Source organism: Chiloscyllium plagiosum, unplaced genomic scaffold (assembly GCF_037043375.1).
Source record: "Chiloscyllium plagiosum isolate Xiang-an unplaced genomic scaffold, Cpla_swu_hap1 HiC_scaffold_47, whole genome shotgun sequence".
NCBI classification, from domain to species: Eukaryota; Metazoa; Chordata; class Chondrichthyes; order Orectolobiformes; family Hemiscylliidae; genus Chiloscyllium; species Chiloscyllium plagiosum.
In genome coordinates this window covers 18816280-18840635 of record NW_028270185.1, presented here as the reverse complement: position 1 = coordinate 18840635, position 24356 = coordinate 18816280, and the positions used below count along the sequence as shown (strand labels likewise).

Below are 24356 nucleotides of genomic sequence, written 5' to 3'. Positions count from 1 at the left end.
CCCTGCACCCACAGACCCTCTCCCACAATCTGAGCTTAGCTCGGACCTCTCCTCTCAGTGCCCTTTCGAATGACATGGGGGTACTCTCTGTAAGAGGCTGATGCTGCCCGCTCCTTCACCCGCCCAGACACATCTTTGGTGTAAAGTTTTGCCCCTCGGTGGCAGATATCCGCAGTGGAGGGCCCCCTGTGAAGGGATCCGGGGCGGAGAGTCCTGCACACAGCCATCCGTAGGCTGAGTAAGCTCACCAGGTGCCAGTCCATGTCGCCTGGAGGAGACACTGTTTCACGTAAATGTGGAATGATTCCATTTTCAGCCCCTTTTTAATTCTTTTGAAGGTGCTGCTGCTGCTTCAGGTTTGGCAGCACTTTAGCCTCATGCTCCTGACGGCCGGGCTCCCAGTGTGGGGAGAGGTGGATCTGTCTGAGGCCATACTTGTGGCTGCGGCCCTGGGCCTGGCCAAGGTGACCAATTAACATGTGCAGGCAGCGGGCTGAGGAAGGGCTCATCGTTCCTGACTGCTCCTCTTTCACGTTTACATCCGCACTCGGTTGTCTCTGGACAGGGAGCACACTCTGCTCGCCAGAACAGTCAAGGCCTTTTGAGACCAATGGGCACACGGGCTGGAGTGCATCATCAACCCAGTCACTGTTATTTTAATTTAGTTTCTTTTTCATGGTATAAGCTTCCTTTCAATGTTTGGTTTGTGTTTTATTTCTATATAACATTCCAGTAGGTGCTGTTTAAATTTATTTTTGACTTGCACTTTTAAAAATAAAGTGGTACGAGTCTTACTCGATCTTACCCCGTGCTGTCCCTGTCCTGGGAGTATTTGGTGGGGGACAGTGTAGAGTTGAAAAATGTGGTGCTGGAAAAACACTGCAGACCAGACAGCATCAGAGGAGCAGGAGAATCGACGTTTCGGGCATAAGCCCTTCTTCGGTGGTGGACAGTGTCGAGGCAGCTTTACTCTGTATCTATCTCAGTGCTGTCCCTGTCCTGGGAGTATTTGATGGGCGACAGTGTAGAGGGGGGTTTACTCTGTATCTCATTATTGTCCCTGTCCTGGGAGTATTTGGTGGGGGGACAGTGTAGAGGCAGCTTTACTCTGTATCTATCTCAGTGCTGTCCCTGTCCTGGGAGTATTTGATGGGCGACAGTGTAGAGGGGGGTTTACTCTGTATCTCAGTATTGTCCCTGTCCTGGGAGTATTTGGTGGGGGGACAGTGTAGAGGCAGCTTTACTCTGTATCTATCTCAGTGCTGTCCCTGTCCTGGGAGTATTTGGTGTTGGACAGTGTAGAGGCAGCTTTACTCTGTATCTATCTCAGTGCTGTCCCTGTCCTGGGAGTATTTGATGGGCGACAGTGTAGAGGGGGGTTTACTCTGTATCTCAGTATTGTCCCTGTCCTGGGAGTATTTGGTGGGGGGACAGTGTAGAGGCAGCTTTACTCTGTATCTATCTCAGTGCTGTCCCTGTCCTGGGAGTATTTGGTGTTGGACAGTGTCGAGGCAGCTTTACTCTGTATCTATCTCAGTGCTGTCCCGGTCCTGGGAGTATTTAGTGGTGGGACAGTGTAGAGGCTGCTTTACTCTGTATCTATCTCAGTGCTGTCCCTGTCCTGGGAGTATTTGGTGGGGGGACAGTATAGAGGCAGCTTTACTCTGTATCTGTCTCAGTGCTGTCCCTGTCCTGGGAGTATTTAGTGGTGGGACAGTGTAGAGGCTGCTTTACTCTGTATCTATCTCAGTGCTGTCCCTGTCCTGGGAGTATTTGGTGGGGGGGCAGTGTAGAGACAGCTTTACTCTGTATCTATCTCAGTGCTGTCCCTGTCCTGGGAGTATTTGGTGGGGGGGCAGTGTAGAGACAGCTTTACTCTGTATCTATCTCAGTGCTGTCCCGGTCCTGGGAGTATTTAGTGGTGGGACAGTGTAGAGGCTGCTTTACTCTGTATCTATCTCAGTGCTGTCCCTGTCCTGGGAGTATTTGGTGGGGGGGCAGTGTAGAGACAGCTTTACTCTGTATCTATCTCAGTGCTGTCCCTGTCCTGGGAGTATTTGGTGGGGGACAGTGTAGAAGGGGGTTTACTCTGTATCTATCTCAGTGCTGTCCCGGTCCTGGGAGTATTTGGTGGGGGGGCAGTGTAGAGACAGCTTTACTCTGTATCTATCTCAGTGCTGTCCCTGTCCTGGGAGTATTTGGTGGGGGGACAGTATAGAGGCAGCTTTACTCTGTATCTGTCTCAGTGCTGTCCCTGTCCTGGGAGTATTTGGTGGGGGACAGTGTACAGGCAGCTTTACTCTGTATCTAACCCAGAATCACAGTAGTGTTGTGGTGCAGGGGAAGGCATTTGGCCACATTGTGTCTGTACTGGCACTCTGAACATTTTGACTTTGTAGCAATTTCCTGCCATTTCCCCTTCTCCACGCAAAGTGTTTCTGTTTGAGTGATTGTCTAAGCCCTTTTAGAATATCTCAATGAACCAGTCTCCACCAGAACACCAGTGTTGCACCCACTCACTGTTTGACCATGTCTTTTCTCACCTCACATTTGTTTCTTTTGCAAAACGTTTAGAAGCCATGCCCTCTGTTGCCAATGGGGAACTGGTTCTCCCTGGCTGCTCCATCTCGACCCCTCACAATTTTCGAAACTTGAATCACATCTCCCTCAGCAGCTCCTCTCTAACAAACTGTCCCAACCTCTCCAGTTATTGTCACAGTCGAGGTTTCTCATCCCCAAGATAAATCTCATCAACCTTTTCATGTCTCTCCAACGCGTATGCAATCTTTCTAATGTGTGGTGCCCAGAATAGGACTAAGGTCAAACCAGTGTCTTATGTAAATTCTTCATGTTGTCCTTGTTCCTGTATTCATGTGCCCCTATTAATGGAATCTGGAATACTGTCTGCTTTATTCACAGCTCTCTCTACCCATTAATACTGCCCCTAATAACCCATAGAGTCACACAGCATGGCTACAGATCCTTTGGTCTAACCAGTCCGTGCCGAATATAATCCCAAACTAAGCTAATCCCACCTGCCTGCTCCTGGTCCATATCCCTCCCAACCGTTCCTATTCATGTCTTTTAAACATTGTAACTGTGCCCACATCCATTGTTTCTTCCACACATGAACCACCCTCTCTGTTAAATATTTGCCCCTCGTGTCTTTTTTAAATTGCTCTTCTCTCCCCTTAAAAATATGGCCCCCCCAGTCTTGAAATCTCCCATTCTAGGGAAAAGGTGCCAATCATCAACCCTGTCTATACCCCTCATCGTTTTATAAACCTCTGTAAGGTCACCCCTCATTCCTGATGAAGGGCTTATGCCCAAAATATCAATTCTCCTGCTCCTCGATGCTGCCTGACCCGCTATGCTTTTCCCGCACCACAATCTTGACTCTGATCTTCAGCATCTGCAGTCCTCACTTTCACCGAGTTGAAATAAGTTCCAGCCTCTCTTTATAACTTTAACTTTCCGTTAGCTCATGTACACTCAGGTTTCTTTGCTCCCTTCCGACTACTACTGTCTGTCCATGCAGTTTGAATCAAGATATATCAGCTCTCACATTTCTGCATTAAACATCATCTGCCACCCCTCTGCTCATTCCAACAACTTCTCAATGTCCTTTTAGAGTTCGACACTGTGGTCCTCACAGTTTAGCATGCTCCCAAGTTTTGGATGGACCGCAAACTTTGAAATTGTTCCCTGTATGACAAGATAATGTCCTCTATATATTATATAATCAGGAAAAGATAGGGTCCTGACATAATCTTCTGGGAAACCTTCCTTCAGCCTGGAAAATATTCATTAATCAATCGTTCGTTTCAAATCACTGAGCTAATTTTATATCTATGTTGCTAATGTCCCTTTTATTACGTGATGTATACATTTCCTCACCAATCTGGTGTGTGGTATTGTTTCAGATGTCTTTTGGCAGTCTGTGTACACCATGTCAACAGCTTTATCCTCATCAACCCTCTCTGTTACCTTTTCAAAAACTCCCGTAAGTTAGTTTGACACAGCCTTTCCTTGATATTGGCATTTCTGAATTAAGGCACATTTTTCCACGTGGCAATTAATTCTATCCTGACCAGTTGTTTCTGGAAATAAGAACAGAAATTGCTGGAAAAGCTCAGCAGGTCTGGCAGCATCTTTGGAGCGAAATCAGAGTAATCTGGGTCACTCACCCCCAAAATGTTAACTCTGGTTTCTCTCCACAGATGCTGCCAGACCTGCTGAGCTTTCCCAGCAACCTCTGTTTTGGTTCCTCATTTACAGCATCCGCAGTTCTCAGTTTTAATTGTTTCTAGAAGTTACACTGGCAAGCCCAGAGTTAGGCTGAACTCATAATTACAATCTTTATTCAACAAGAGCATGATGTTTCAAACTCTCTCATCTTCCAGCAGCACTCCTGAATCCGCAGAAGATTAAAAGGCAATTGCCAGTATTTCTGCAATTTCCACTCTCTCTCCACTCAGTATCCTTCAATACATTTCACCTGATCCAGTTCCTTATCATTGGCGGAGGCAAAGGCCTATTCATATTATCACTAGACTATTAAGCCAGAGATCCAGGTAATGTTCTGGGGACCCAGGTTTGAATCCTGCCAGAGCAGAGGTTGGAATTTGAATTCAGTACAAAATCTGGAATTAAAAAAGACTAATGGTAATCATGAAACCATTGTCACTTGTCATTAAAAAAACCCATCTAGTTCACTAATGCCCTTTAAGGAGGGAAATTGCCATTCTTACCTGGTCTGATCTAGATGTGACTCCAGACCCACAGCAATGTGGTTGATTCTAAATTGCCCTCTGGGCAATTAGGGATGGGCAATAAATGCTGGGCTAGCATCCTCATCACATGAATGAATAAAAACAACTTTAAGTACCAACAGCTTATCCAATACCACCTCCTTAGTATTAAACCCTTCTAGTGACTGAGCTTTTACCTGGGTAGCATTAGCCTTGTATGTAAAAGACAGATGCAACATATTAACTTAATACGTTAGCCATTCTCCCCTTTCTTGATCCCTGATCAGCCCTTAGTGTTCCTTTTACTCAACCTTTTACTATTCGTCTGTTTATAGAAGACTTTGTGATTTCCCTTTAGCTTAACTGCCGGTCTTTTTCATAATCCCTTTTTGCCTCTCTTTTTTTGACATCTCCCTTCCGAACCTTCTGTGTTTGGTTGGATTCACGATTGTATTTACTATCATAAGCAGATGTTTGCTTTTTAAATTTATTTTCCCTATCGGTGCTCTACCTGCCCTGGCAATGTTGATTGAGTGAATATCAATGAGAGTTCTCTGGTGTGTGATAGCAAATGGGTGTCTGAAACCTGAGAGTTTGTGCATCGACCCGAAACGTTGACTTCTCCGCCTCCTGATGCTGCCTGGCTTGCTGTGTTCTTCCAACCTCCTGCCTGACTACCTTGGATTCTAGCATCTGCAGTTATTTTTGTCTCTACATCTCTGTGACTCTATAATTGGGGTTTACATTGGCAGCTCAAACTGGACAATGAATCTGATCAGCAGTGACCTGAAGGTGGCGATCATGTGCAGTGAATGCAAGTCTCTCCCTGGTATCTCTCACCATCAGAGTTGATAGTCTGATATTAGAACTGAAAACAGTAACAGGGATAAAAGACCTCATTTATTTTGAGAAAAGTACTTTATATCATGTAAATGAAGTGCAAGAAATTAAAAAAACCAGAGAGCTGTGAAATTTAGTCTCAATACAGAAAAGTGCTACATCTGATATAAAGGACTTGCAGAGAACTGGGCTCCCAGTTCATGCTAAACACCATGTCCTACACATTGGCCTGAGCTTCCTTGCATTGATGGATGTTGAATGAAGCCAGGCATAGTTTCCCAGGCATAGATCCCTGAGGAATAGGATTCTCTGTGTTCTCCCCTGTTGTTTATGGTAGGTCGTCCCAGCCACAATTCCACGCTTGCTAACGTCAACTGGCTATAAAGACTTCCATTTACCATAAATAACTTTGTAAAAATAAAACGTTCACACCCTTTTTTTAGATCAAACGTCATAGGGGTGACCTTTCTGCGGGTAACGTTTTCGAGAACTTGACTTTCAGAATCGCACAATAGTATAGCACAGGATGAGGCCACTCGGCTCAATGTGTCTGTACTGACTCTTCTAAATGATCAGTTCACCTTAGGCCAGTCCCCGGCCTTCATTCTGTAACCTCGCACCTTTCAGATAATCCAACTCGTTCTCAATAGCCTTGGTTGAAACTGCCTTCTCACTCTCGGACAGTGCATTCCACATCCAAACCACTCAAGCCCTCATTGCTTCTAATTAACTTAAAACTGTGCTCTCTCTTCCTGATTCTTCTGACAGTGGGACCACTTTCTTCCTCTCTACTCTACCTGGACCCCTTCTGATATTGAACAGCTTGATTAAATCCCCTCTCAGCCTTCTCTCTCCAAAGAAAACAGTCTCACATACTCCCATTCACCATGTTACTGAAGTTCCTCATCTCTGACTTCACTCCTCGTTGGCTTCACATCTTGCAAATGCACACAAGTTCGATTTAGTCTCAACTGAGATCCAGAAATTCCTTTGTATAGTAACAACCAGCATGGTCTTTTCCCCAAGGTAGTGGAGTCCAAAACTAGAGGGCATAGGTTTAAGGTGAGAGGGCAAAGATTTAAAAAGAACCGAAGGAGCAACTTTTTCGCAGAAGGTGGTGCATGTATGGAATGAGCTGCCAGAGCAAGGGGTGGAACCTGGTACAATTGCAGCATTTAAAAGGCATCTGGATGGGTATATGAATAGGAAGGGTTTAGAGAGATATGGGCCAAGTGCTGGCAAATGGGGCTAGATTAGGTTCAGATATCTGGTCAGCATGGACGAGTTGGACCGAAGGATCTGTTTCTGTGCTGTACATCTCTATGACTCTGTAGCACTGTTCAGATTAATTATCATTCAGAATAACTAGTAATTTAAATTGTAAGAAATGTACATATATGAGCATATTAAGCATGAATTTGCACAGATTCATTACCATTAGAATTTTACACATACAGTCATGTAAATCAGATTGCTGGGATTACACTTAAATTCTGAATTTTGTGACCTTTGTGATTCAACTCAGCTCAAGTTTTACATGAAGTATATAGAAAACTAGAGTCTTTTAGATGAAAAATCCTGCAGCTGAGTTTTATGCATGCTTTTCAATACTGGTCATCTCAAAGAGCTTTGTGGCCAATGAAGTGTGGACACGATTAGAATGTACCGGATTGCCAGCCAATTTGGATGCAGTGAGCTCCAACCCACAACAATGTGATAAGAACCCGGGTAACTTGTCTTTGAGATTTTTTATTTGAGGGATAGGGATTGGACAGGACTCCAGGGACAACTTCCCTGCTCTTCTCCAACATAGCACTGTGGGATTCTTTATCAATATCCCCATAATAAACCCTTAGTTTAAACATCTCGTTCAGAAAGGGAGTGCCTTCAACAGTGTAGCACTCCCTCAGCAGAGTGTCAATCTTTGATCTTTACAACTCAACTTTTGGAGAGGGAGTTGAATCTGTTAACATGTTATTTAGAAGCATGAATGCTTCATGGTTAGCACTGCTGCCTCTCAATTCCAGTCTCGGGTGACTGTCTGGAGTTTGCACATTCTCTCTGTGTCTGTGTGGGTTTCTGCCCACAATGTGCACGTTAGGTAGATTAGCCATGCTAAATTACCCAGGGATGTGTGAGCTAGGTGGAGTAGCCATGTTAAAGGCAGGTTTATAGGATAGCGTAGGGGGGGGTCTGGGTGGGACGCTGTTCAGAGAGTTGGTGTAGACTTGATGGACCGAATGGCCTGCTTCCCCACTGTAGGGATTCCATGAGCCATAGCTGGTAATACAGGCACTTTATTACAAAGAACTTAGATAATATTTCTACCAAAAACCTGACTTCTGAGCGGATTAGTTGTCTGAGTTGGAGCATTTCAGCTATGACAAGAGGCTGGATAAACTCAGGTTGCTTTCTTTGGAATACAGGAGATTGAAGGAAGAACCTGATGGAGATGTGTAAGATTATGAGCGGCATGGACAGTGTTTTTTTAATTCACTCATGGGATGTGAGCATCTCTGGCCAGGCCAGCATTTATTATCCATCTCTAAATGCCCAGAGTCAGCCACACTGCTGTGGGTCTGAAGTCATGTGTGGGCCAGACCAGGTAAGGATGGCGGATTTCCTTCCCTAAAGGGCGGTAGTGAATCCAAATGGGGCTCTTTTCCCGACAATCAACAATAGTTTCGTGGTCATCATTAGATCCTTAATTCCAGAATCTTCATTGAATTCAAATTCTATCATCTGCTGTGGCGGGGTTTAAACCGAGGTCCCCAGAACATTGCCTGAGTTTCTGGATTAATAGTCTGGCAATAATACCATGAGGTCCATGCCTCCCACTGCCTGTGAATAGAAAACCTAAGTTGAAGGGTAACAAACAAGGGGGGGGGAGCACACTTTTAAAGTGAAAGGCAGGAGGTTTAGAGGGGAAGTGAGCATCTAAACATGGATTGATTTCCGCTTTAAATCTACTCAAAAAGCAAGCAGCCCCGGGATACAGAATTCCAAAGGTTCACCACCCCCTCCCTGACTGAAGAAATCTCTTCATCTCAGTTTGTAACGGGCTGACCTCCGAATATGAGACCGTGCCCCCATGTGTTCGCAACGCTCCAGCCTGTGGAACCCAGCCTCAGCATCCACCCCAGTCAGATCTACCCAGAGGCTCGTAACTTTCACTGAGATCATGATTTGGAGATGCTGGTGTTGGACGGAGGTGGACAAAGTTAAAAATCACACAACACCAGGTTATAGTCCAACAGCTTTAATTGGAAGCACTAGCTTTCGGAGCGCCGCTCCTTCATCAGTCAGTTATAGAGGACACAATTGTAAGACACAGAATTTATAGCAAAAAATTTACAGTGTGATGTAACTGAAATTATACATTGAAAAATACCTTGATTGTCTGTTGAGTCTTTCATCTGTTCGAAAACCATGATAGTTTCACTATAAATTCTGTGCCCTACAATTGTGTCCTCTATAACTACCTGATGAAGGAGTGGCGCTCCGAAAGCTAGTGTGCTTCTAATTAAATCTGTGTGACTATAACCTGGTGTTTCCTGTGTGACTATAACCTGGTATAACCCTTCTTTCCTGAAGAAGGGCTTATGCCCGAAACGTCGATTCTCCTGTTCCCTGGATGCTGCCTGACCTGCTGCGCTTTTCCAGCAACACATCTCCGGCTATAACCTGGTGTTGTATGATTTTTAACTTCAATGAGATCAATTCTCATTTTGTCAAGCTCCTGAGGATACAGACCCAGCCTACTTCACCTATGAAGACCCTTTTCTCCTGGAATTAATCAGGTGGATGAATGTTTGCTGCTCCTCTACCAGGGTAACTAGATCCTTCTTCAGGTACAGAAACTAAAACTGATCTCAGTCCTGACCAAAGACCTGACTAGTTGCATCTTCTGATCCCTTTGCAGTAAAGGCCAGTGTATAATTTGCCTTCCTAATTGCCCACTATACCCACATACCTCAGTGTTCTGCCAGAAATACCTCACTCCTTCAGAACATTAATATTTCATAGTTTCTCACAATTGAGAAAAATATTCTGATTTCCTATTATCCCTGCCAACCTCCCATCTCCCCTCATGATAGTCCATCTCCTATCTTGATGCCCACTTGCTGTGCCCCTTGGGCAAGCTGGTTAGCAATCTCCTCACAGCTCAGTGCCACAGCAAGCTTTGCAGTGTCAGCAAATTTGGAAACACCCCACTCCAACCCGTGATATTGATTGTAAATGGCCAACACCGCTGCATAACCCAGTCACAGCCTACCATCTTTAAAATGCCCCTTCTCTCCCTCCTGTCTACTTCCGGTCTGTTAATCAATCCTCCATTCATGTCGCATGACTCCCTACCAAGTCTTACTCAGACTCCCAGCCGTAGTCATAACAGGATGTAACAAGAATGAATGAATGATTGAGGGGTATGTTAAAACAGTAATTTTATTGAATATAATAAAATAGTATAATGATTCTAAAACAGCTATAAATGGCAATACAAATGATAATATTTTTAAAGAGAAATGAAAAGAGGAATAATTTTATTGAAAGCAAGAAAAGCATCATAGAGGGAAGAAATGTAACTTTACTGTAGTACAGGTATTAACCCCAAAGTGACCCACAATCCAAAATGGTAAAATAACCCTAACTTAGGTCTGTCAACATTAAGTCTCTAAACAGAAGCTGCTCTGGAAAAGCTCAGCAGGTCTGGCAGTATCTGTGGAGAGAAATCAGAGTTAATATTTTGGGTCCAGTGACCCTTTCTCAGAACTTAATTTTTCTAACTGGCCTTGGGCACATAAAATTCATCGAGTCTCTGAATTGCTTCACACAGGAGTGAGTCATTCCATCACTGTCCCTTCCCTCCCTCCACAGTCTGCAGTGGCTGACTGTTGACCTCTCAGTTGCAGTCCTGAGTTCTGGAAGCAGCGGGTGACTTTTAGCCAAAGTTCTGGCTCAATTCCAGGCTTTCAAGTCACCCACCCAGACTGTCTCAAAACAGGAGGTCTGAATAAAGTATGACTCTTATCTGTCGCAGACTTAATAAAGTCTGCAAGTGTCACGAAGCTCAGGCTGTTGTCCGTCCTTGCCAGCTGCAGACTTTCAGAATTGTTCACTCCAACAAAACTGAAGTCCTACAGAAAACGCTGGAGAAACCCAGGAGTTGTGGCAGCATCTGCGCAGCGATAAACGGAATTAATGTTTCAATTTGATTCTTTTTTGTCAAAATACTCATCTGATGCCCCCTTGAATGCCTCAATTAACTCTGTCTCTGCCATACTACCTGGCAGGGCTTTCCAGACACTAACTACTCGCTATGCAAAAATATTTAGAATTTATTCCTTTTGCAAAATACTCATATTTGTACCCTCCCATTCACGATCCTCTTATGACAGAAAACAGTTTCTCTCCATCCTGCCAATCTTCTTGATTTCAAAAATTTCTGTCCAAACTCCTCCTCGCCTTCCCCTTTCAGAATAAGTAAAATCCTCCCGAGTTCAATTTCTCTGCGTAGCTGAAGTTTCTCATCCCTCGGATCAAAGATACGTGTGTAGGAAAACGGGATTAGAAAGGGCATGTGGGTGCCTTTGGGTCAGCATGGACAAGATGGGCCAAATGGCCCCCTTCTGTGCTGTACCATTTCTAGACTTCAAGCATTCTAACAAGTAGCACATAGAACTGTACACAGCGCTGTAGCCGAGGTGCAACTAGAGTTATAGAGGTCTACAGCATGGAAACAGCCCTTTGGTCTGACTTGGTCATGCCACCCAGTTTTCACAATCTCATTCCATTTGCCTACGTTTGGTCCAGATCCCTCCACATCTATCCCATCCATGTACCTGTCCAAATGTTTCTTAAATTGCACTCACCTCCTACCTCTGGCAGCCTGTTCCAGACTCTCACCATCCTCTGTGTGAAAAATTGTCCCTCTGGACCCCTCAGTATCTCTCCCCTCTCACCTTAAATCTATGCCCTCTAGTTTTAGACTCCCCTACATGGGGAAAGGCTGTTGGCTAGCTACCTTTATCTATGCTCCTCATGATTTTACAGACCTCTATAAGGCCATCCCTCAGTCTCCTATGCTCCAGGGAATAGTCCCAGCCTATCCTTGTAACCCAAATCTTCCAGTCCAGGTATCATCTTAGGAAATCTTCCCTGCGCTCATTCAAGTTTAATAATATCTTTTCTATAATAGGGCGACCAGAACTGCACGCAGTACTCCAAATGTGGCCTCACTCATGTCCTGTACAGCTGCAACAAGATATCCCAACATCCATACTCAGTGCTCTGACTGATGAAAGTAGGCAAGACAAAAGCCTTCTTCATCACCCTGTCTATCCATGCCACATTTTCAAGGAGTTATGAAACTGTACCCCTAGATCCAGAGTCTTATATGAGTTCAGAATAACCACCTGACCTCTATCAATGAAACCTCTACGCATTATTAACTGCTCAGTCGACCTGTCCTTCCATCTTTACTGTCTTATCCACTTATATATCCAGGTCTGTCTGCCTCTGCAAAGGATAATGGCCTTCATTTTACATGAACTTCTCCCAAAATTCCAAAATCACAACTGATGCAGCTTGCTTCTTTTCAAAATGGGGGCGGGAGGAGATGGACCGTCCTATGCAGTGTGTCAGGGTCGCTAATGGTCCCTAGACCTCAACATGGACCCATCTCTGGCCTGCAGCCTCATATCCTGCGTGGCTGTAGTTGCCACTGGGTCAATTCTCATGCTAAACCTGGTGGCGAGGGATTCAAATGTGAGGCAGAATGCCCACATCTGATTCCCCCTTTTACCCACCACAACAAAAAAATAAAGCAGCCTTGAGAGAGGCATCAGTTGTAATACACTGGGAAAGGACTCTGTTGGCAATGCTAATGTACTCTGACATTAACTTTACTGTCGGTGCTCCAAGAGATGATTGGACTACAGAGAGTGGGAACGGTAATCTGTACGCTGTGTATTCGAATGTGAAGAGAGGATTTACAAGACGTGCTGAGATTGAGGCTTCACCTGGAGGCCCACTGAAGATGTTACCTAGTAGGGTGACGAAACGTCTGGAAATGAACCTTCCAGCTCAGCGAGCAAACCTACGTCCACATTGGGGAAGGGTTTTCCTTGGATAAGGCAGGGATAGAGATGCAGCAGACCCGGACCAGTCTAGATCCGAGTTTCCCAAAGTCAGGATGGGGACCACAAGTGGAGTTGCCAGCTCTGAGTCAGCAGTGGTTGCCATGGAGCTCTGACTGAGCTGTCCAGCCATCCCCCCTGCTCTCACTGAGGGCCCACCACAATGCTCGAGCCTCAGAATTCCCATGGATGGAAAATGTTGGGAAATGTAAAACGTTGGAGTAGTCCTTCCAGCCCTTTGAGCCTGCTCCTATATGATCATACCCTTTTGTTTTGGCCTGAACCTCTTGCTGTGGCAGAGAATTCCACAGGCTCACCATAGAATCCCTACAGGATGGAAGCAGGCCATTGGGCCCACTGAGTCCGTATTGACTCTCTGAAGAGCATCTTACCCACCCAGACCCATCCCCTAACCTTTCCCTGTAACCCTGCATTTTCAATGGCTAACCCACCTAGCCTGCATATCTCTGGACACTATGGGTAATTTCCCATAGTCAATCCACCTAACCTGCACATCTTCGGACTGTGTGAGGAAACTCGAGCACCCGGAGGAGACCCACACAGAGAACATGCAAACTCCAAACAGACAGTTGCCCAAAGGGTGGAAACAAACCCGGGTCCCTGGCGCTGTGAGGCAGCGGTGCTAACCACTGAGCCACTGTGCTCCCACTCTCTGGGCATTTCTCCTCACCTCAGTCCTAAGTGGCACACCTCATATCTTCATGTGATTCCCTGCTTCTGGGCTGCCTGGTCATCAGGAACATCCTTCCTGTGTTGACCCTGTTTGTGGCCAATACAACAACTTGCTACCTGTCCCAAAACACATGGACCTCTCCAGTTACTTACAGTTGCATGGGGATTTCATTCAGTTTATTGTTACCGGATAGATTATGGTGGGGACGGTTTTCTCTTACCCAGCCCCTCTCTCCATATCCACCCCGGACATCCTAGTGACTCGGTGAGTCAAGATGACTGGAGATGTGGTCATGGCTGCAGTGGGTGAGTTAGACATAGAACATAGAACAGTACAGCACAGAACAGGCCCTTCAGCCCATGATGTTGTGCCGACCACTGTTCCTCATGTATGCACCCTCAAATTTCTGTGACCATATGCATGTCCAGTAGTCTCTTAAATGTCCCCAATGACCTTGCTTCCGCAACTGCTGCTGGCAACGCATTCCATGCTCTCACAACTCTCTGTGTAAAGAACCCGCCTCTGACATCCCCTCTATACTTTCCTCCAACCAGCTTAAAACTACGACCCCTCATGTTAGCAATTTCTGCCCTGGGAAATAGTCTCTGGCTATCGACTCTATCTATGCCTCTCATTATCTTGTACACCTCAATTAGGTCCCCTCTCCTCCTCCTTTTCTCCAATGAAAAAAGTCCGAGCTCAGTCAACCTCTCTTCATAAGATAAGCCCTCCAATCCAGGCAGCATCCTGGTAAACCTCCTCTGAACCCTCTCCAAAGCATCCACATCTTTCCTATACACAGTATTCCAAGTGCGGTCTAACCAAAGTTTTATAGAGCTGCAACAAGATCTCACGGCTCTTAAACTCAATCCCCCTGTTAATGAAAGCCAAAACACCATATGCTTTCTTAACAACCCTGTCCACTTGGGTGGCCATTTTAAGGGATCTATGTACCTGCACACCAAGATCCCTCTGTTCCTCCACACTACCAAGAATCCTATCCTTAATCCTGTACTCAGCTTTCAAATTCGACCTTCCAAAATGCATCACCTCGCATTTATCCAGGTTGAACTCCATTTGCTACCTCTCAGCCCATCTTTGCATCCTGTCAGTGTCCCGCTGCAGCCTACAACAGCCCTCTATACTGTCAACGACACCTCCAACCTTTGTGTCGTCTGCAAACTTGCTGACCCATCCTTCAATCCCCTCATCCAAGTCATTAATAAAAATTACGAACAGTAGAGGCCCAAGGACAGAGCCCTGTGGAACACCACTCACCACTGACTTCCAGGCTGAATATTTTCCTTCTACTACCATTCGCTGTCTTCTGTCGACCAGCCAATTCTGTATCCAGACAGCTAAGTTCCCCTGTATCCCACTCCTCCTGACCTTCTGAATGAGCCTACCATGGGGAACCTTATCAAATGCCTTGCTGAAGTCCATATACACCACATCCACAGCTTGACCCTCATCAACTTTTCTAGTCACATCCTCAAAGAACTCGATAAGGTTTGTGAGGCATGACCTGCCCCTCACAAAGCCGTGTTCACTGCATTTAATCAAGCCATGCTCTTCCAGATGGTCATAAATCCTATCCCTCAGAATCCTTTCTAATACCTTGCAGACGACAGACGTGAGACGTACTGGTCTGTAATTGCCGGGGATTTCCCTATTTCCTTTCTTGAAGAGAGGAATTACATTTGCCTCTCTCCAGTCCTCAGGTACGACTCCGGTGGAGAGCGAGGATGCAAAGATCTTCGCAAGTGGAGAAGCAATTGCATTTCTCGTTTCCCAAAGCAGCCGAGGACCAATCTGGTCCGAGCCTGGCGACTTGTCAATCTTATGTTTGACAGAATTTTCAGCACATCAGCTTCCTCTATCTCTATCCACTCCAGCATGCACACCTGCTCTTCAAAGGTTTCATTCACTACAAAGTTCGTTTCTTTCGTAAAGACAGAAGCAAAAAACTCATTTAGGGCTTCCCCTACCTCCTCAAACTCCACACACAAATTCCCTATGCTATCCCTGATCAGCCCTACTCTTTCTTTGACCATTCTCTTATTCCTCACGTAAGTATAAAATGCCTTTGTGTTCTCCCTAATCCGTTCTGCCAAGCCTTTCTCGTGCCCCCTCCTGGCTCTCCTCAGACCATTTTTGAGCTCCTTCCTCGCCTGCCTGTAATCCTCTAGAGCTGAGCTTGACCCTAGCTTCCTCCACCTTATTATGTAAGCTACCTTTTTCCTTTTGACGAGAAGCTCCACCGCTCTCGTCATCCAAGGTTCCTTTATCTTACCACTTCTTGCCGGTCTCAGAGGGACATATTTATTCATCACTTGCAACAATTGTTCCTTAAAAGCTGTAGTATCTTTTGCCGATGAACCTTACAGCTGTACCCACTGCTGTATCAGGGAATACCATTCTCTCTATGACTCTGAACAGATACCCAGGCCAGTGTCCTTTATGCTGACTCTGCTATATCTAAGGGCCATGCTGACCTCCATAGGCTTCACCTCGCAATATTGCCTCCTGCTGGAATCTGGGCTGTGGCTGCTGAGTGTCTCTACTGCACTCTGGAGCTAGCAGTGTCTGGATCAGTGCCTCTCAGTGAGATGGTGGATCTAATGTATGAAGAGACACTGGATTCACTGGAACTATATTCACTGAAGTTTGGAAGTATAAGTTGGGGGGGGGGTTTAAATCTCAGAGGAACCTATGGGCCAAGTGCTGGCAAATGTGACTAGATTTATTTAGGATATCTGGTCAGCATGGATGAGTTGGACTGAAGGGTCTGTTTCCACGCTGTACATCTCTATGACTCTATGGGGTAAGTGCGGGGAGGGTATTCCCGATGCTGGACCAGTGGCCACTGCAGGTACTGCAGTCAGTCCCTGAGTGGGGACCACAATAGAGCAAACCCCTCTACTGGGGTCAGTCAGGAAACCTCTCTGCTCTGCTACACGGTTAGTAAGTAGCACCTTCTGCTGCTATCACAAGTAGTGCGATTTCCCTTTGGTTGTCACACACAGATTTTTGTCCTTTGCCTTTGAGTGGTTGTCCAACCTGCTTGGTGTGGGTTTGATGGTAGCTGAGATCCTCAGGTTTCCTGGAGTTCACAACTTCCCCTAAGGGCAGGGATCCGATGGCTTTATCAACCTGTATGACAGAGGGTTTTTGGGGCCAGTCTGGAGACTTAGCTACAAGATTTATGGTGGATTTGGGTGGTTAAGCACATCCCTTGATTTGTTCATCCAGCAGTCTTTAAAAACTTTCTTAGCGAGTTTTGAGAAGATTTGTAGCTCAGGTTGAGGTTCTGGATGTAGGTTTGCTCGCTGAGCTGGAAGGTTCATTTCCAGATGTTTCATCACCATACCAGGTAACATCATCAGTGAGCCTCTGGGTGAAGCACTGTTCATGGTTCCTGCTTTCTATTTATAAAAACCCAAATATATAAATAGAAAGTAGGAATTATCAACAGTGCTTCGCCCGGAGGCCCACTGAAGATGTTAGCTAGTAGGGTGATGAAACGTCTGGAAATGAACCTTCCAGCTCTGCGAGCAAACCTACATCCAGAATAAAGCTCTATCAGCAAGCACGTATTCCCCTTCAGTGCTGATAACTGCATGTGGCTGTTGTGAAGGAGACCAATGCACAATCTTCAAAGGTCTATAGCTAGCGCTGATGTAATGATGAGACTGGAAGGGCGGCTCAATGGTTAGCACTGCTGCCTCACAGCACCAGGGACCCAGGTTCAATTCCAGCCTTGGGCGACTATCTGTGTGGGAGTTTGCACATTCTCCCCATGTCTGTGTGGGTTTTCTCAGGGTGCTCTGATTTCCTCCCACAGTCACAAAGATGTGCAGGTTAGGTGAATTGGCCATGCTAATTGCCCATGGTATTCAAGGGTGTGTAGGTTAGGTGCATTAGTCAGGGGTAAATGTAGAGTAGGAGAATGGGTCAAGGTGGGATACTCTTCGGAGGGTCAGTGTGGACTTGTTGGGCCAAAGGGCCTGTTTCACACTGTAGGGATACTGTGAAGCTCTGTGGCTTGTAGGGCCTCCCTGCAGCCCCAGTCCACTCTCTTGGGAGAATTTCTGCAACCCTGGACAGTGCATTAGTCCCTGACCACACTCTGAGGTTACTGCATCCCTCTCCTGTCACAGGGCCATCGTTGGTTTCTCTTGTGCGTTCCTCGGACATCCTTGACCTCTTCAGTATCGTCCCTCGGGGTTTCTTTGGAGGCTGACTGTTCCTCGGGTCTGAGCTTGTCCTGTCTGCAGCCTTCTGGTCTCTGCACCTCCAGCTTTCTTGAGGGTCTGGTGCTACATTATTCATCCTTTCAATGTGGGGGTTAATTTCATCACAGAGCACAGCTTCCTGTGGTTCTCTCCAAACCCTGCGAATCAGAACGTAATTCTCTCTCTGCTGCCAGACCTGCTGAGTTTCTCCAGTATTCTCTGTGCTTGCTTTATCTTTCACGTTCCTCTGTTTGGTGATGAAGGAGACTGGCTTGTGCTGGGCGTTTAGACTCTGGGCGTGTCCCCTTATGCTTTTCCTTTGCCTATGGACGATGCTAATGATTGATGTATTCCAGAGGCTGCAGACACTCAGGGCAAGAATGTTAATTCTTTTGCTTTTCCCCACAATGTAATCTCAGGCCTCACAATTAGCTCCTGACCCTCGTATTGGACTCCCCATTAGTTCAGCAGAGCGTCCTCAGTAGCTCTGACCAGGTCGCCACTTGGCCCATCGTGTTTCTGCCAGTCTCCAAAGAGCTGACTACAGTAATCCCGTTTTCCAGTTCCAGTTCAGAGCCCTGGAGGATATGCAAATAAAAAATCTAATTATTGGTTAAACATAGGATTTATCCTTGACAATCTCAGAATTTTAAAAAAATTAATTTGTGGGATGTGGGTGTCACTGGCTAGGCCAGCATTTATTACCCTCCCTAAATGCCCAGAGGGCAGTTAAAAGTCATCTGTGGGTCTGGAGAGACATGTAGGCTAGATTGGGTAAGGACCAGAAATTTCCTTTCCTAAAGGGCATTCCTGATGAATATTTCCTCAATAATGGGAAAATGCTCTGGGAAGGATGTTGTGAAACTTGAAATGGTTCAGAAAAGATTTTACAAGGAGATTGCCAGGAGTGTTTGAGCTATAGGGAGAGGCTGAATAGGCTGGGGCTGTTTTCCCTGGAGCGTTGGAGGCTGAGGGGTGACCTTATAGAAGTCTATAACATGGATAGGGTGAATAGGCAATGTCTTTTCCCCAGGGTAGTGGAGTCCAATACTGGAGGGCTTAGGTTTAAGGTGAGAGGGGAAAGATTTAAAAGGGACCTGAGGGGTAACTTTTACCACACAGATAGTGGTGGAATGAACTGCCAGAGGAAGTGATGAGGCTAGTACAATTACAACAGTTAAAAGGCCTCTGGATGGGTATGTGAATAGGAAGGGTTTAGAGGGATATGGGCCAAATGCTGGCAAATGGGACTAGATTAATTTAGGATATCTGATCAGCATGGACAAGTTCGACAGAAGGATCTGTTTCAATGCTGTACATCTCTATGACTCCATTACCTTAATTCGAAGTCACTGATCCTTCCAACAAGGGGAAAGGTTTCTTCCTAAGACCCTAAGTATGCCTCTCTAATAACACACATCCCAATCATGTCCCCGCTCAATCTTACTTTCAGAACAATGACCTGAGTCCTGAAGAAGGGCCTGTGCCCGAAACGTCGAATCTCCTGTTCCCTGGATGCTGCCTGACCTGCTGTGCTGTTCCAGCAATAAAGTTTCAACTTTGATCTCCAGCATCTGCAGACCTCACTTTCTCCTGAGTCAGTCCAATCTCTCCAGCTCAGGTAACATCCTGGTAAATGTCCTCTGCACCCTCTTCAATTACAATCACACCCTTCCTGCAATGTGAGATTCCAGAATTGCACACAATATTGCAGCTAAGCAACATTTTTATACAGTCTGGTGCTGACGACCTTAATTGTGAATATTCTGGTTCCTCACCATTCTCTCAATGGGGAAAAAAAGAATCTGACAAAATCTCCAACTGATCCTAAGTCTCACGTTAACGTTCTTTGCTGCGATCCTACCTGCAGCTGAGGCAAATAAATTCCTCCTTTAACCTCTCCAGTCTCACGTTAACGTTTTTTGCTGCGATCCTACCTGCAGCTGAGGCAAATAAATTCCTCCTTTAACCTCTCCAGGGTACTGGCCTTTCCTAAAGTGTCTTGCAAAGTCAGGTGCCCAGGGAAAGACCCAGCAGAACTTGGGATTGACATTCTTGTCATACTGGAGTTCCATTTTGAAGAGTACATAGAACATAGAACATTACAGTGCAGTACAGGCCCTTCGGCCCTCGATGTTGTGCTGACCTGTGAAACCAGTCTGAAGCCAATCTAACCTACACTATTCCATTCTCGTCCATATGCCTGTCCAATGATCATTTAAATGCTCTTAAAGTTGGCGAGTCTACTACTGTTGCCGGCAGTGCATTTCTACTACTCTATGAGTAAAGAAACTACCTCTGAATTTGTCCTAAATCTATCATCCCTCAATTCAAAGCTATGTCCCCTTGAGCTAGCCATTGCCACCCGAGAAAAAGGTTCCCACTGTCCATCCTACCTAACCCTCTGATTATCTTATATGTCTCAATGAAGTCACCTCTCAACCATCTTCTCGAACAAAAACACCCTCAAGTCCCTCAGCTTTTCCTCCTAAGACCTTCCCTCCATACCAGGCAACATCCTAGTAAATCTCCTCTGAACCCTTTCCAAAGCTTCCACATCCTTCCTATAATGCAGTGACCAGAACTGTACACAATACTCCAAGTTGGCCGCACCAGAGTTTTGTACAGCTGCAACGTGACATCATGGCTCCGAAACTCAGTCCGTCTACCTATAAAAGCTAACACACCATATGCCTTCTTAACAACCCTATCAACCTGGGTGGCATCTTTCAAGGATCTATGTACCTGGACACCGAAATCTCTCAGCTCATCTACACTACCAAGAATCTTACAATTAGCCCAGTATTCTGCATTTCTGTTACTCCTTCCAAAGTGAATCACCTCACACATTTCCACATTAAACTCCATTTACCACCTCTCAGCTCAGCTCTGCAGCTCTGTAACCTACAGCATCCTTTGTCACTATCCACAACTCCACCGACCTTAGTGTCATCCGCAAATTTTACTAACCCATCCTTCTACACCCCCATCCAGGTCATTTATAAAAATGACAAACAGCGGTGGACCCAAACAGATCCTTGTAGTACACCACTAGTAACTGAACTCCAGGATGAATATTTCCCATCAACCACCACCCTCTGTCTTCTTTCAGCAAGCAATTTCTGATCCAAACCGCTAAATCACCCTCAATCCCATGCCTCCATATTTTGTGCAATAGCTTACCATGGGGAACCTTACTGAAATCCATATACACCACATCAACCGTTTTACCCTCATCCACCTGTTTGGTCACCTTCTCAAAGAACTCAATAAGGCTTGTGAGGCACGACCTACCCTTCACCAATCAGTGTTGACTATCCCTAATCAACTAATTCCTTTCTAGATTATAATAAATCCTATCTCTTATAACTCTTTCCAACACTTTACCCACAACTGAAGTAAGGCTGACAGGTCTATAATTTGCAGGGTTGTCTCTACTCCCCTTCTTAAACATGTTGGACCAGTATGTACCATTGTTAGAAATGGGGAAAAGTGTTGTTTTTGCAGATATAGAAAAAGCATACAGAAAAGGGGTACTGCAAGAGAACTATTAACCCTGCAGGTACTTAGGGAAAAGTATCTCTACTTTTCAGTGCATAATTATGGATAATTAAGTACTAACTTTAATGTAGATTTATGAAAGAAAATAATTCCTTTTACCATAATGTTTAAAATAACAGTTTCAGCAAAAAGCTAAGATTACTGAAACATATAAGCGAAGCGCGAAAAAGATACATTGTTAAGATGTACGTACAGGAATGGAATGTACCTGTGGACAATGAAAGAAGTTACAAAGGGAACATTGAGATAAGAGTTTAGCCTTATGACAGCACGTGCAAGGGGGAAAATTGCCAACTTGGAAAGAAGGGAGCAATGGGCGTGGAGCACAGATGGGCAGAGGCGAAATAGTAAGAAAGATTGGGTAATGGAGGGATCGGAAGAGGTGACCTCACGTAGCTCGAACGTATTACTGTGTATTAGTTTGAATAATCATCACTTCAATTGCTTTCTGCAATTGGGGTCCTTTCTTGCAAGATCGTAGAATAAATTGTCTTGTTCCTAGCTTTGGTGGTCTGGTCTAAATTTTATTGAATTTTGTTTCTAACACCGTGAACCAGTTTTACTGGCTTTTCCTTCTGGGTTGCTAATTGTGACTCACTCCATTCCTGCATGTCAAACTCTGTAAATCCCACTTTAGAGGTAGAACCAGTCTAACTCAACAGTGGGACACAGACAGATGTCACACCTTAATGCATTGTCTGAGCTGGGATGGCACCTATTGTCAGAAAAGCTAGACCTATCTTGAGAACGTAATTTAAAAGAAGTTCTGGGGTTTACATATCAAAGAACAGAAACCAACACATCCCATTCTAAAAGATGAAAGACTTGATCTAAAATTGTTTAATGTATCATCACATCTTCATGACACTGTACTCAGTTGGCTATAAATTCTGTGTCTTATGATCTTAGTCTCTACAACCACCTGATGAAGGAGCAGCGCTCTGAAAGCTAGTGCTTCCAAATAAACCTGTTGGACTATAACCTGGTGTTGTGTGATTTTTAACTTTGTCCACCCCAGTCCAACAGAGACACCTCTAAGTCATGACTCCACTCCTGGAAGTTTCATCACATGACTTGCTCCCATCCCAACCATTGGTCGGCTGATCTGTCCATCTTTGTGATGCACTGCCATCCTGCACCAATCAGGAAGCACAAAAAGACTCATTCCCACCAGTGGATGATGGTTAATTAATAATCTAGTGGCCCTGAATATCCCCTCCTCCTAATTCAAACACTTTCATATCTGTAGATAGCTCAAAGGAAACAATAAATTTTTAAAACCTTTATTAATATTAAGTGGCTTTTTTTTGTTGTACAGGGCAGGCACTTGGGAATTGATCAATCCTGGAAAACACAGGCCACTCCTGAAGAGGACTAGCAACGTTAGTGCCCTGAATTGTGCAGAACATTCCAGATGAGGAGCAAGTGAGGACTGTAGGTGCTGAAGAGCCAGAGTTGAAAAGGGTGATGCTGGAAAAAGCACAGCAGGTCAGGCAGCATCCGAGAAGCAGGACTGTCGATGTTTCGGGCATAGACCCTTCATCAAGAATCTGAGGAGAGGGGAAAGAGGGCTGAGAGATAAATAGGATGGTGAGGGTGGGGGTTAGGGGGAAGGTAGCACCCTCCTATTTATCTCTCAGCCCCCTTTCCCCTCTCCTCAGATTCTTGATGAAGAGTCTATGCCCGAAACATCGACTGTCCTGCTCCTCAGATGCTGCCTGACCTGCTGTGCTTTTCCAGCGCCACCCTTTTCGACTCATATTTCTAGCTGAGGCCTATCTTGGTTCGTTGACCATAATTTCCTAGCTTCTGCCTCTATTTATGAACCCTCCCCAAAAATCTTGGTCAACAGCTTTCTCAACCCGTCTTGCCACTTGCAGTGACAGCAAACAGAAAGAAAAATGTGGATTTGTCCTGGTAGCTCAGCTGGTTTGGGGATTGAGTTGCTGTCACCGCCTGTATGTTGCTGACTAACTTGTTCTCTCAGGTGGAAATGTGAGCTCAGTCTCATGCAGCAGTAGTCTTACAGAAACCAGATTTCGACATAACACAAGATTAGTTTTGTTTTGTCACTAATGCCAAAATAATCACTAACAGCAAGCACTCAGGTTAAAAACTGCCGGGTTCTGTTTCTGTTCAGGCTGCAACCGTCAATCCCAGGAGGCCTCAGAATTGCTCTCCTTTTCCCAAGTCAAACCCAGTTTGGTTCATATTTGCATCATCTTCCATTGTGTCGGACGGGTGGTGTTTTACGATGTTTGTTTTTGCATTAAATCAACATTTGTGATTGATTAAACACTCTCACGGCTGAACAAGGTTTCATGTTTTGTTTTTAAAGAAAAGACTTGCATTTATGTAGTGACTACCGAAGGCCTCGAAGGAAAGGAGGGACTCTCGGATTGCGTTGCAAATTTCCCGGTGCCAATCTGCACGCAGCACGTTCCCACAAACAGCAATGCCACAGCGAGCAGAGAACCTTGGTTTTGTTTTTGGAATGTTGACTGAGGCACGGGTGTTGTCCAGGAAACCAGGGAAGGTCTCCCTTGTTCTTCATTAAACTAATGCTTTGAGGGTCTGTTGACTCCGTGTGAGTGACCCCTGTCTCCTACATTATCTTGCTCACTGCCACACCACCAAAATGCCCTACTCTGTGTGCCTCTTCTTGCCCCACTTGGTTGCCCTGCTTGATGCCCACCCCATTTAGTGCCCAGTTTGTACCCCCACTGCCTGGCACGATGGTTTTCATAAGGGGCAGATATTAGTCCGAATTTGACACCGGGTCTAAAGAGGTAATTACACGACAGGGAGCCATGTCAACAGTTCGGTTTTGTCTCTTGAAGAAGATTGAGAGGCAGAAAAGTGGAAATAAAGGCAATACACTGAAGGCGGTTTAGTCAGGTGACGAAGTCAGCTGACTAGGCCTGAGTCACACTGTGTCATTGCACACATCAGACTGAGCTGTTTCCAGTCAATGAGTCAAAACTGTTTCAGCTTCATAACTGTTGCCAAAAATGATCAAAAACACTGCTCCTAATGTAATCCAATTCCAGTCAGTGTGGGTTGCTCACCTGCCAGCTGATGCAGCCCCGTGTGGTGGCGGGATGTATCGTTGCAGTGGGATTCCCGTGTCATTGCT

At 45.4% G+C, this 24356-nt stretch overlaps 1 protein-coding gene across 2 annotated transcripts in view; it reads left to right on the top strand.

The window, feature by feature from the left end:
* Positions 1 to 23789, top strand: part of med29 (mediator complex subunit 29) — a 46634-nt gene extending 22845 nt beyond the window's left edge. Inside the window, exon 5 of one of the 2 annotated variants that reach the window (XM_043680997.2) lies at positions 23559 to 23789. The gene's annotated coding sequence lies outside the window, so the exon portion shown is untranslated. Of the gene's footprint in view, positions 1 to 22538; positions 22697 to 23558 lie in introns of those variants that run through there. The other variant, XM_087983869.1, reaches the window with a different exon arrangement.
* The last annotated feature ends 567 nt before the right edge of the window (positions 23790 to 24356 follow it).